Genomic DNA, 12,853 nt, shown 5'->3' on the forward strand with positions numbered 1-12,853 from the left:
AGAGATATGGAGGGTTGTAGGGGCTGGAGGAGGTTACAGAGATAGGGAGGGTTGTAGGGGCTGGAGCAGCTTCCAGAGATAAGGAGGGTTGTAAGAGCTGGAGGAGGTTACAGAAATTGGGAGGGTTGTTGGTGTGGAGAATGTTATTGAGATGGGAATGTTGGAGGGGACGGAGGAAGTTACAGAGAAAAGGAGGATTGTATGGGCTGGAGGAGGTTACAGAGATAGGGAGGGTTGTTGGGGCTGGAGGAGTTTAGAGGTAGGTAGGGATGTGGGATTTCGAGGCTGTTACAGAGATAGGGAGGGTTGTAGGGCTGTAGAAGGTTAGAGATAGGGAGAGCTGTGGAGGCTGGAGGAGTTTAGAAATAGGGAGGGTTGTAGGGGCTGGAGGAGGTTACAGAATTAGGGAGGGTTGTAAGAACTGGAGGAGGTTACAGAGATAGGGCGAGTTGTAGGGTCTGGAGAAGGTTACAGAGATAGGGAGGGTTGTAGGAGCTGGAGGAAGTTACAGAGATAGGGAGGGTTGTAGGGGCTGGAGGAGGCTACAGAGATAGGATGGGTTGTAGGGGGTGGAGGAGGTTACAGAGATAGGGAGGGTTGTAGGCTCTGGAGGAGGTTACAGGGATAGGGAGGGTTGTCGGGTCTGGAGCAGGTTGCAGAGATAGGAAGTGTTGTAGGGGTTGGAGGATGTTACAGAGATAGGAAGGGTTGTAGGGGTTGGAGGAGGTTACAGAGATAGGGAGGGATGTAGGGCTGTAGAAGGTTAGAGATAGGGAGAGCTGTGGAGGCTGGAGGAGTTTAGAAATAGGGAGGGTTGTAGGGGCTGGAGGAGGTTACAGAGATAAGGAGGGTTGTAGGGGCTGGAGGAGGTTATAGAGATAAGGAGGCTTGTAGGGGCTGGAGGAGGTTACAGAGATAGGGAGGGTTGTAGAGGCTGGAGGAATTTACAGCGCTTGGGTTTTTCGTAGCGGCTGGAGGAGATGAAAAGGATAGGGTGGTTTGCAGTGTCTGGGTTGCAGTTACACACATAGGTAGAGTTGAGGGAATGGTGGATGTTACAGAAGCATGGAGGGTTGTAGGGGCTGGAGAAGTTTCCAGAAATTGGGAGGGTTGTTGGGGCTGGAGAATGTTATTGAGATAGGAATGTTGGAGGGGACGGAGGAAGTTACAGTAATAGGGAGGTTTGTAGGTCCTGGAGGAGGTTACAGAGAAAAGGCGGATTGTATGGGCTGGAGGAGGTTACAGAGAAAGGATTGTTGGAGCAGACGGAGGAAGTGACGGAGATAGGGAGGTTTGTAGGTGTCTGGAAAAGGTTACAGAGATAGGGAGGGTTGTAGGGGCTGGAGGAGGTTACAGAAATAGGAAGGGTTGTAGGGGGTGGAGGAGTTTACAGAGATAGGGAGGGTTGTGGGCTCTGGAGGATGTTACAGGAATCGGGAGGGTTGTTGTGGCTCGAGGAGGTTACAGAGATAGGGAGGGTTGTCGGGTCTGGAGGAGGTTACAGAGGTAGGGAGAGTTGTAGGGTCTGGAGGAGTTTACAGAGATAGGGAGGGTTGTAGTGTCTGGAGGAGGTTACAGAGATAGGGAGTTTTGTAGGGGCTGGAGGAGGTTATAAAGATAGGGAGGGTTGTAGGGTCTGGAGGAGGTTACAGAGATAGGGAGCGTTGTAGGGTCTGGAGGAGGTTACTGTAATAGAGAGAGTTTTTGGGGCTGGAGGAGGATACAGAGATGTGGAGGGTTGTAGGTTTTGGAGGAGGGAACAGAAATAGGGAATGTTGTGGGGGACATGAGGAGGTTACAGGCATAGGAACGGTAATCAGTGATGGAGGAGGTTACAGATATAGGGATTATTAAGAGTCGGGAGGAGGTTACAAACATAGGGAGGTATGTAAGTGTTGGATGAGTTTAGAGCTAGGGACTGTTGTTGGGAGTTGGAGGAGGCTACAGTTATAGGGGAGGTTCTACGAGCTGAAGGAGATTCCAGAAATTGGGAGGGTTTTAGGGGCTGGAGGAGGGTACAGAGATAGGGAGGGTTGTAGGATCTGGAGGTGGTTACAGAGATAGGGAGGGTTGAGGGACTGGAGGAGGTTACAGAGATAGGGAGGGTTGTAGGGGTTGGAGGAGGTTACAGAGAGAGGGAGGGTTGTAGGGTCTGGAGGAGTTTACAGAGATAGGGAGAGTTATGGAGCTGGAGAAGATTACAAATATAGGGAAGGTTGTAGTGGCTGGAGGCTGTTCCAGAAATTGGGAGTGTTGATGGGGCTGGAGGAGGTTACTGTGATTGCGAGGGTTGTTGCAGTTGGAGGAGGTTACAGAGATCGGGAGGGTTGTAGGTGCTGGACCACTTTACAGAGATAGGGAGGGTTGTAGGTGCTGGACCACTTTACAGAGATAGGGAGGGTTGTAGGGTCTGGAGGTGGTTACAGAGATTGGGAGAGTTGTAGGGGCTGGAGGAGGTTACAGAAATAAGGAAGGTTGTAGGGGTTGGAGGATTTTACAGAGATAGGGAGGGTTGCAGTTGCTGGGGGTGGTTGCAGAGATAGGGAGTGTTGTAGTGGCTGGAGGAGGCTACAGAGATAAGGAGGTTTGTAAGGGTTAGAGGAGTTTAGAGCTAGGGACTGTGGTGGAGGTTGGAGGAGGTTACAGAGATAAGGAGTGGTGTACGGCCTGGAGGAGGTTACAGAGATAGGGAGTGTTGTAGGGGCTGGACGAGAATACAGGGATATCGAGGGTTGTTGGGTCTGGAGCAGGTTACAGAGATAGGGAGGGTTGTAGGGTATGCAGGTGATTACAGAGATAGTGTGGGTTGTAGGATCTGGAGGACGATACAGAATTATGGAGGGTTGTAGGGGCTGGAGGAGGTCACAGAGATAGGGAGGGTTGCAGGTGCCAGAGGAGGTTACAGAGATAGGGAGGGTTGTAGTGGCTGCAGGGGGTTACAGAGTTTGGGAGAGTTGTAGGGGCTGGAGGAATTTACACATATAGGGATAGTTGTAGATGCTGGAGGAGGTTACAGAGATAGGGAGGGTTGTAGGCGCAGGAGTAAGTCATGGAGATAGTGAGGGTTCTAGGGTTTGGATGATGCTACAGAGATAGTCTGGGTCGTAGACGCTGGAGGAGGTTACAGAGATAGGGAGGTTTGTAGGTGCTGGAGGAGATTACAAAGATAGGGAGGTTTGTAGGGGCTGGAGGAGGTTACAGAGATAGTGAGGGTTGTAGGGGCTGGAGGAGGTTACAGAGTTAGGGAATGTTGTGGGAAGGGGAGGAGGTTACAGGTATAGGAACGGTAATCAGTGCTGGAGGAGGTTACAGATATAGGGAGGTTTGTAGAGGCTGGAGGAGGTTACAGAGATAGGGAGGGTTGTAGGGGCTGGAGAAGGTTACAGAGATAGGGCGGGTCGTAGAGGCTGGAGGAGGTTACAGAGATAGGGCGGGTCGTAGAGGCTGGAGGAGATTACAGAGATAGGGAGGTTTGTAGGGGCTGGAGGAGGTTACAGATATAAGGAGGATTTAAAGGGCTGGAGTAGGTTACAGAGGTAATGAGAGTTGCAAGGGCTGGGTGAGGTTGCAGAGGTAGGGAGGGTGTGAGGGTCTGGAGGAGATTACAGAGATAGGGAGTGTTGCAGGGGCCGGAGTAAGTTACAGAGATAGGGAGGGTTGCAGTGGCCAGAGTAAGTTACAGAGATAGGGAGGATTGCCGGTGCTGGAGGAGATTACAGAGATAAGGAGGGTTATAGGTGCTGGAGGAGTTTACTGACGTAGTGAGAGTTGTAGGGGAAGTCATGGGTTACGGAATTCGTGAGGATTGTAGGGGTTTTTGGATGTTACAGAGATACGCTGTGTTTTAGGGGCTGGAGGAGGATACAGAGATAGGGAGGGTTGTAGGCTTTGGAGGAGTTTACATAGATCTGGATGTTTGCAGGGGCTGGAGGAGGTTACAGCGATAGGGAGGGTTGCAGTGGCCAGAGTAAGTTACAGAGATAGGGAGGATTGCCGGTGCTGGAGGAGATTACAGAGATAAGGAGGGTTATAGGTGCTGGAGGAGTTTACTGACGTAGTGAGAGTTGTAGGGGAAGTCATGGGTTACGGAATTCGTGAGGATTGTAGGGGTTTTTGGATGTTACAGAGATACGCTGTGTTTTAGGGGCTGGAGGAGGATACAGAGATAGGGAGGGTTGTAGGCTTTGGAGGAGTTTACATAGATCTGGATGTTTGCAGGGGCTGGAGGAGGTTACAGCGATAGGGAGGGTTGTAGGGATTAGAGGAGCTTACAGAGATAGGGAGGGTTGTAGGGGTTGGAGGAGCTTACAGAGATAGGGAGGGTTGTAGTGCCTGGAGGCGGTTACAGAGATAGGGAGGGTTGTAGGGGGCTGGAGGAGGTTACAGAGATAGGGAGGTGTGTAGGGGGCTGGAGGTGAAAATGGAGATCGGGACGGTTATGGGGACGGAGGAGGCTACAAAGATAGGGAGGGTTGTAGGGGGCTGGAGGAGGTTACAGAGATAGGGAGGGTTGTAGGGGCTGGAGTAGGTTACAGAGATAGGGAGTGGTGTAGGGGGCTGGAGGAGGTTACAGAGATAGGGAGGGTTGTAGGGGGCTGGAGGAGGTTACAGTGATAGGGAGTGTTGTAGGGGCTGGAGGAGGTTACAGAGATAGGGAGGGTTGTAGGGGGCTGGAGGAGGTTACAGAGATAGGGAGGGTTGTAGGGGCTGGAGGAGGTTACAGATATAGGGAGGGGTGTAGGGGGCTGGAGGTGAAAATGGAGATTGGGAGGGTTATGGGGACGGAGGAGGTTACAAAGATAGGGACGGTTGTAGGGGTTGGAGGATTGTCATGCTTGGGACTGTTGCATGGTTTGGAGGTGGTTACAGAGTTAGTGAAGGCTGTAGGGAATGGAGGAGAATATAGAGATTGGGAGGTTTGTAGGGGCTGGAGGTGGTTACAGAGATAGGGTGGGTTGTAGGGGTTAGAGGAGCTTATAGAGATAGGGAGGGTTGTAGGGGCTGGAGGAGGTTACAGAGATTGGGAGGGTTGTAGGGGCTGGATGAGGTTACAGAGATAGGGAGGGTTGTAGGGGCTGGATGAGGTTACAGAGATAGGGAGAGTTGTAGGAGCTGGAGGAGGTTACAGAGATAGGGAGGGTTGTAGGGGCTGGAGGAGGTTACAGAGATAGGGAGGGTTGTAGGAGCTGGAGGAGTTTAGAGAGATAGGGAGGGTGAGTCCACACTGTGATTTGCATTCGAGAATAAGAACATTAACACTGACACGTTGCTGCTCTGGGGGCAACATTAGCCGTGAGGTAGGTGACCGACACTTTGTGTGGGTTTGGACATGGCACAGGAGTCATTGACTGAGCCGCAGTTTAATGAGGGGTAGAATGAGAAAGTGTAGATAGGAGGGCACAGGAAGATCTCAGTGTGGAGAGGGGTAAAGCCACCTAAGGGACTCGGTGGGAACTGAAGCAACTATATCTTTCACTGTGGGAATGGAGTAATTTGATGGCTGAATGGGGAAGGAGCAGGGTGAGTGGGACTGTCTGGATAGTTCTTTCAGGTACGATGGCCTGAATGGCCTTTTTCTGATCAGTTACACAACCTTCATCATCAAGCTAAATCAGGCAAAGCCTCTCGTTGCCTACGTAATGGGCTCCTCTGTGTAATCGCTCTCTGTGGGTTTGGGGTGGGGGTTGGTTGTTGGGGAGGGAGTGGGATGGGTCCCTCCAGGCCTGCTACAATCCCAGGGGGTATCTCCAACTCCCCCTGCTCCTTGTGGTTGGGAGGCCAGGCCAGGCATTGAGCAGACCCTGGGGAGCTCACTAGCTTGTGCAGCTGCACAGAGCGCTTGGCAAACCCTCAGCGGTGTGGCTGTCCCATCACCGAATTCACACCATGTCTCGTTCATCCCGCACCCACTGTGCTCACTAACGTATCCTCATCCCCGCAGCGGCCTCACCTCAACTTTAAAAGTCCCACTCTGCTTTTCAAATCCCTCCATAGACCCGACCACCCCCACCCCTCCCTATCTCTGTAACCTCCTCCAGCCCCTACAACCCTCCTTATCTCTGTAACCTCCTCCAGCCCCTACAACCCTTCCTATCTCTGTAACCTCCTCCAGCCCCTACAACCCTCCCTATCTCTGCAACCTCCTCCAGCCACTACAACCCTTCCTATCTCTGTAACCTGTTCCAGCTCCTACAACCCTCCCTATCTCTGTAACCTCCTCCAGCCCCTACAACACTTCCTATCTCTGTAACCTCCTCCAGCCCCTACAACCCTCCTTATCTCTGTAACCTCCTCCAGCCCCTACAACCCTTCCTATCTCTGTAACCTCCTCCAGCCCCTACAACCCTCCCTATCTCTGCAACCTCCTCCAGCCCCTACAACCCTCCCTATCTCTGCAACCTCTTCCAGCCCCTACAACCCTCCCTATCTCTGCAACCTCTTCCAGACCCTACAACCCTCCCTATCTCTGCAACCTCCTCCAGCCCCTACAACCCTCCCTATCTGTGTAACCTCCTTCAGACGCCACAACCCTCCCTATCTCTGTAATCCCCTCCAGCCTCTACAACCCTCCCTATCTCTGTAACCTCCTCCAGCCCCTACAACCCTCCCTATCTCTGTAACCTCCTGCAGCCCCTACAACCCTCCCTATCTCTGTAACCTCCTCCAGCCCCTACAACCCTCCCTATCTTGGTAACCTCCTCTGGCCCCTAAAACCCACCCTATCTCTGTAACCTCCTCCAGCCCCTACAACCCTCCCTATCTCTGTAACCTCCTCCCACCCCTACAACCCTCCGAGATCTCTCCGGACTCCTCCAATCCCGGCCTCTCGAGCATGCCCTGATTCCCATCTCTCTGCCATTGGCGGCCGTGCCTTCAGCTGCCTTGGGTTTGGGTGGGGGTGGGGGGTCCTGAGCTCTAGAATTCCCTCCCTAAACCTCTCCACCCTGCATGCAGCTGGTTATGAAAACTGCCCTCTTTGACCAGGCCTGTCCCTAATGTCTTCTCACGTTTCATAGTGTCAAACTGTATTTGATAACCTGCCGGTCGGACAGCTTGGAGCCTTTTATACCTCGGAGGGTCCTGTATAAATTCTTGCTGTTATATTCTCCTTTTGAAGGTTTCCAGTCTCCTTTCAGGCAGCAAGTTCCAGATTACAGCAACTCGCTGCCTAACTTGGCTTCATTTCCAGCCCCCCCCCCACCACATCCTTCTATCACGCTGCCCCACTCCCACACGCCCCCTCCTCCCCCGCCACCATTCCCAGTTACCTCAAACCTGTGACCCACCCCCAACACCCCCCCTCCGCCCGGTTACTGGACCTCGGACCCACCTCCGCCCGCGCTCACTGTGGGGTGGGGTCCGGCCTATCCATCCCTGTCGACACTTCCCCCCCCCCACCCCACCGGGGGATCCAGCAGCGAGTTTCCCGGCCCACGAGGCAACCATCCCCGAGGCGGGCCTCCCTCGGGCATAGCAAGATCCCAAAAGCAGCCGTGAGACAAACACCGTAGGGCCGAGGCCAGCGAGCTCAGCGTAGGCTCGGCTGTGGGCCTGTTTTGCCGGGACAAGAGGAGGCCATTCAGCCCCTCGGGCCTGTTAGACAGGAACAGGAGGAGGCCTTTCAGCCCCTCGGGCCTGTTAGACAGGAACAGGAGGAGGCCATTCAGCCCCTCGGGCCTGTTAGACAGGAACAGGAGGAGGCCATTCAGCCCCTCGGGCCTGTTAGACAGGAACAGGAGGAGGCCATTCAGCCCCTCGGGCCTGTTAGACAGGAACAGGAGGAGGCCATTCAGCCCTTCGAGCCTGTCGCACAGGAACAGGAGGAGGCCATTCAGCCCCTCAAGCCTGTTGCACAGGAACAGGAGGAGGCCATTCAGCCCCTCCAGCCTGTTACACAGAAACAGGAGGAGGCCATTCAGCCCCTCCAGCCTGCTACACAGAAACAGGAGGAGGCCATTCAGCCCCTCGAGCCTGCTACACAGGAACAGGAGGAGGCCATTCAGCCCCTCGAGCCTGTTACACAGGAACAAGAGGAGGCAACAAAGATAGGGAGGGTTGTAAAGGCTACAGAGGGGGTTACAGAGATACGGGGGTGGTGAGACGCTTAAGGGATTTGAAGACGAGGATGGGGATTTTACAATCGAGGCATTGCCGGACTGGGAGGTAGTTGTCGTTCAGTGAGAGCAGCATCTGATGGGTGATAGGGACTTGGCGAGTTGGGACACAGGGCAGCAGAATTTTGGATGACCTGGCATTTACGGAGGGCGGTGTGTGGGAGGACAGCTGGGAGCCGGGTAGAATCTAGAGGTTGAAGCTCCCTTTGAACTAGGCCCAGTGTGACAAACTGTCCCCCGAGTCTTCGCCCTGCACCCCTAAAGGGACAATTTCGGCCCCGTTAATTCTCAGTTAGCCTTCTCACGACTGAGAGTCTCGGCTGAGCGAGGGACGAGGGGGCAGGTGGGATTAAACGGCAAAGGAGCAATCGAGCGGTGACGGGGTAAGCGGCAGAGGAGTGACCGAGAGATGGCAGGGCAGCTGTCGCCCACACTCAAATTCGGGCAATTAGGAGAGAGGACGAACGGAGAAAGAGCGGACCGGAGAAAGTGAAAAAGTGGGGGAGTCAGCCCTCATGGTCTAAGGTGGTCGAACGCGGAGTGGAGGCCGGAAGGTGGTCATGTGTCGAGGTGGGAGGCGAGGCACTGTCCCTCCATCGTACAAGGAGCCTCGTTAGGACAGGCCCAAGGGCAGAGGCCTACCCCTCAGTGCGGAGGGTGAGGAGTAACTGTGCTCGGCTCAGGACCCTACACCTCAGGAGGGAGGGACTGACCCTGGAGATGGTGGGGTGCAGATTCACCGGGTTGACGCCCGGGACTGGAAGGGTTAAATCAATCAAATCGGGCAGATAGTGACGTAATGGTAATGGTCTAATGATCAGTTGGCCCAGGTTGACGCTTTGGGACACAATGGGTTCAAATCTCCACTCCGGCAACTGGCTAGAATTTAAATTCAATGAATGAAATCAGGTATTGAGAGGTGACCATGACAACCATCATCGATTGTTGTAAAAAAAACCCCATCTGGTTCCCTGATACCCTTCAGGGAAGGAAACCTGCCCTCCTTACCCAGTCTGGCCTACATGAGGAAGAGCTTTTGTTTTACCCAGAGGGTAGTGGGTGTCTGGATTTCGCTGCCTAGGTTGGTGGTCGAGACAGAAACTCTAAACTCTTTTAAAAAGTACCCGGATCTGCACCCAAAGTGCTGTAAGCTGCAGGGCTATGGGCCGGGTGCAGGAAGGTGGGGTTAGAAAGGTCACCTGGGGTGTCCTCAGGCTGGCATGGACAAGATGGGCCGAATGGCCTCCTTCTGTGCTGTAACTTTTCTGTGCTTCTATGTCACGTGGTTGACTCTCAAAGATGCCCTCTGAATGAGGGCAATTAGGGATGGGCAACAAATGCTGGCCTTGCCAGTGATGCACACACCCCATAAAAGGATTTGCATCCTATTATGGCTTGTTTACCCTCGAGCCCGGAAGATGAAGAGGTGACCTACTTGAGCGGTTTAAGATGATTCAAAGATTTGATAGGGTCAATGGAGGGAAACAATGGAGGGTAGTCCAGAACAAGGGAGGTGGGGCATTAAAATGAGAGCCCGGGTGATGTTGGGAATCACTTCATCACACAAAGGGGAGTGGAAATCTGGAACCCTCTCCCTGAAAATGCTGTTGAGGCAGCGGGGTTGGGGGAAGTGAGTGTCAATGGAAAATTAAAACTGCGATTGATAACTTATATTGGGTATCCTGAACTACCTGTTTTGACCTCCAGCTGAGGTTACCCCTGGACAAGCCAGGTCCCAGGGTAGAACGCCGCTTGATAGATCCTAACTTTTATTCGCTTGTTTTGATATGTGGAGAGAGGCTACTGAGCAGAGTCACAGGAGTCAGCGGTTGAACTTTTATCAATAGAATAAAAAAAATATTCAACTAGAAAAGATAAGCTATATTACAATATTCCCTCAGCCACAACAATACATTTACAGATCTTTACAGATTTGTAAAGATGACACAAGTTACAAAAACTATCTTATATTCTAACATTCACAGTAAGTAACACAGCCTGTGGTCAGGCACAACACACTCTGAAACTAAGTGACAGATGCCACTCCAAAGAGATGTTATGGATCTCTCATTAACTCCCCACAGATGCTTGTTACATTGTGAGCCAACCAGTCTCTCTGCACTCCGTCTTTCACATTAGAGTTTTTAATCTCCACTTTCCAAGGACTTGCCTTGGAATCTTCTTCCCAACTGATGCTTTCTTTCAGGCACCTTCCACAAGGGTTCACCTACAGGGTTTCGAGCTCTCCTTCCGATGATTCTCTCCCCTGGGTCACCTCATGCATTCAATCTGTCTCCCACCCACTCTCTCTTATTGACTCAGCCATCAACCGTACACCACTGCTTCACATGCCCATGCCAAAGTTACCGGCCCTCAGCCGTCTCTTCGGACCTTCTGGCCTCTTGCAGGCTGTTCTTGCTTTAAATCTGCTTTCTGCAGCATTTGCCTCTTTAAATCTGAAACTTGGAGTCTTTCACTCTGCTCCTCAAACTTAACTTCACTTCAGGGCCTTTTCCCAGATTGCTGCCCATCCTTTGACAAGAAGTCTTATTGGGAATTTCTCCAATTGGGTAATACTCCTGGGTAGCAACGTTGAAAGTTTTATTTCATCCAAGGTGCTATATAAATGCAAGTGGCTGTTGTTGCTGGCTGCATTTCAGAGGTTCAGTTGTTTATATCCAACCTGTTTCTCAAAGGTAGTATGTGGCCAAGAGACTACCGAGTGGCTTAATTAGCGATTTCAGATGGTCAAGGCCAATCCTGTGGCCTGGAGTCACCTATAGGCCAGGCGGGATATGAATGGCTGCCGGGCCCCAATCCCCAAGGGTGCAGCAGGGAACTGGTTGTGCACGTAAGTCAAGGGAGAAATAGAGGGTTGTAGGGGCTGGAGGAGGTTACAGAGATAGGGAGGGTTGTAGGGGCTGGAGGAGGTTACAGAGATAGGGAGTATTGTAGCGGCTGGAGGAGGTTACAGAGATAGGGCCGGTTGTAGGAGCTGGAGGAGGTTACAGAGATAGGGAGGGATGTAGCATCTGGAGGAGGTTACAGCGATAGGGAGGGTTGGAGGGGCTGGAGGACGTTTCAGATATAGGGAGGGTTGTAGGGGCTGGAGTACAATAAAGAGATAGGGAGGATGTTAAGGAATGGAGGAAGTTTGAGAAATAGGGAGAGTTGAAGGGCATGGAGGAGGTTGCAGGGATATGGAGGGTTGTAGGGGCTGGAGGAGGCTACAGAGATGTGAAGATTTGTAGGGGCTGGAGGATAATAAAATGATAGGGAGGGTTGTAGTGGCTGGAGGAGGTTACAGAGATAGGGAGGGTTGTAGGTGCTGGAGGAGGTTACAGAGATAGGGAGGGATGAAAGGGCTGGAGGAGGAATTGGAGATAGAGAGGGTTATACGAGCTGGAGGAGTTTACAGAGATAGGGAGGGTTGTAGGGGCTGGAGGAGGTTACAGAGATAGGGTCGTAGGGGCTGGAGCAGGTTACAGAGATAGGGTGTTTTGTAGGGGCTGGAGGAGGTCACAGAGATAGGGAGGGTTGTAGGGGCTGGAGGAGATTATAGAGATAGGGAGGGTGTTAAGGAATGGAGGAAGTTTAAGAAATAGGGAGAGTTGAAGGGCACGGAGGAGTTTGCAGGGATATGGAGGGTTGTAGGGGCTTGAGGAGGCTACAGAGATGTGGAAATTTGTAGGGGCTGGATGATAATAAAGTGATAGGGAGGGTTGAAGGGGCTGGAAGAGGTTACAGAGATAGGGAGGGATGTAGGATCTGGAGGAGGTTACAGAGATAAGGAGTTTTGTAGGGGCTAGAGGATATTAAAGTGATAGGGAGTTTTGTAGGGGCTGGAGGAGGTTACAGAGATAGGGAGAGTTGTAGGTTCTGGAGGAAGATACAGAGATAGGGAGGGTTGGGGCTGGAGGTGGTTATAGAGATCGGAGGGTAGATGGGGCTGGAGGAGGGTACAGAGATAGGGAGGGTTGTAGGCGCTAGAGAAGATTACTGAGATAGAGAGGGTTGTAGGGGCTGGAGGAGGTTACAGAGATAGGGAGGGTTGTAGGGGCTGGAGTAGGTGACAGAGATAGTGGGGGTTGTAGGGGCTGGAGGAGGTTACAGAGATAGGGAGAGTTGTAGGATCGGGAGGAAGTTACAGAGATAGCGAGGGTTGCAGGAACTCGAGGAGGTTACAGAGATAGGGAGAGTTGTAGGATCTGGAGGATGTTACAGAGATAGGGAGGGTTGTAGGGGCTGGAGTACGATAAAGAGATAGGGAGGATGTTAAGGAATGGAGGAAGTTTGAGAAATTGGGAGAGTTGAAGGGCATGGAGGAGGTTGCAGGGATATGGAGGATTGTAGGGGCTGGAGGATAAAAAAGTGATAGGGAGGGTTGTAGGGGCTGGAGGAGGTAACAGAGATTGGGAGGGATGTAGGATCTTGAGGAGGTTACAGAGGTAAGGAGGGTTGGAGGGGCTGTAGGAGGTTACAGAGATAGGGAGGTTTGTAGGGGCTGGAGGAGGTTACAGAGAGAGGGAGAGTTGTAGGGACTGGAGGAGGTTACAGAGAGAGGGAGGTTTGTAGGGAGTGGAGGAGGTTACAGAGATAGGGAGGGTTGTAGGGACTGGAGGTGGTTACAGAGATAGGGAGGGTTGTAGGGCCTGGAGGTGGTTACAGAGATAGGGAGTGTTGTAGGGGATCGAGGAGCTTAAAGAGATAGGGAGGTTTGTAGGGGCTGTAGGAGGTTA

The sequence above is a fragment of the Carcharodon carcharias genome, chromosome 29, assembly GCF_017639515.1.
Source record: "Carcharodon carcharias isolate sCarCar2 chromosome 29, sCarCar2.pri, whole genome shotgun sequence".
NCBI classification, from domain to species: Eukaryota; Metazoa; Chordata; class Chondrichthyes; order Lamniformes; family Lamnidae; genus Carcharodon; species Carcharodon carcharias.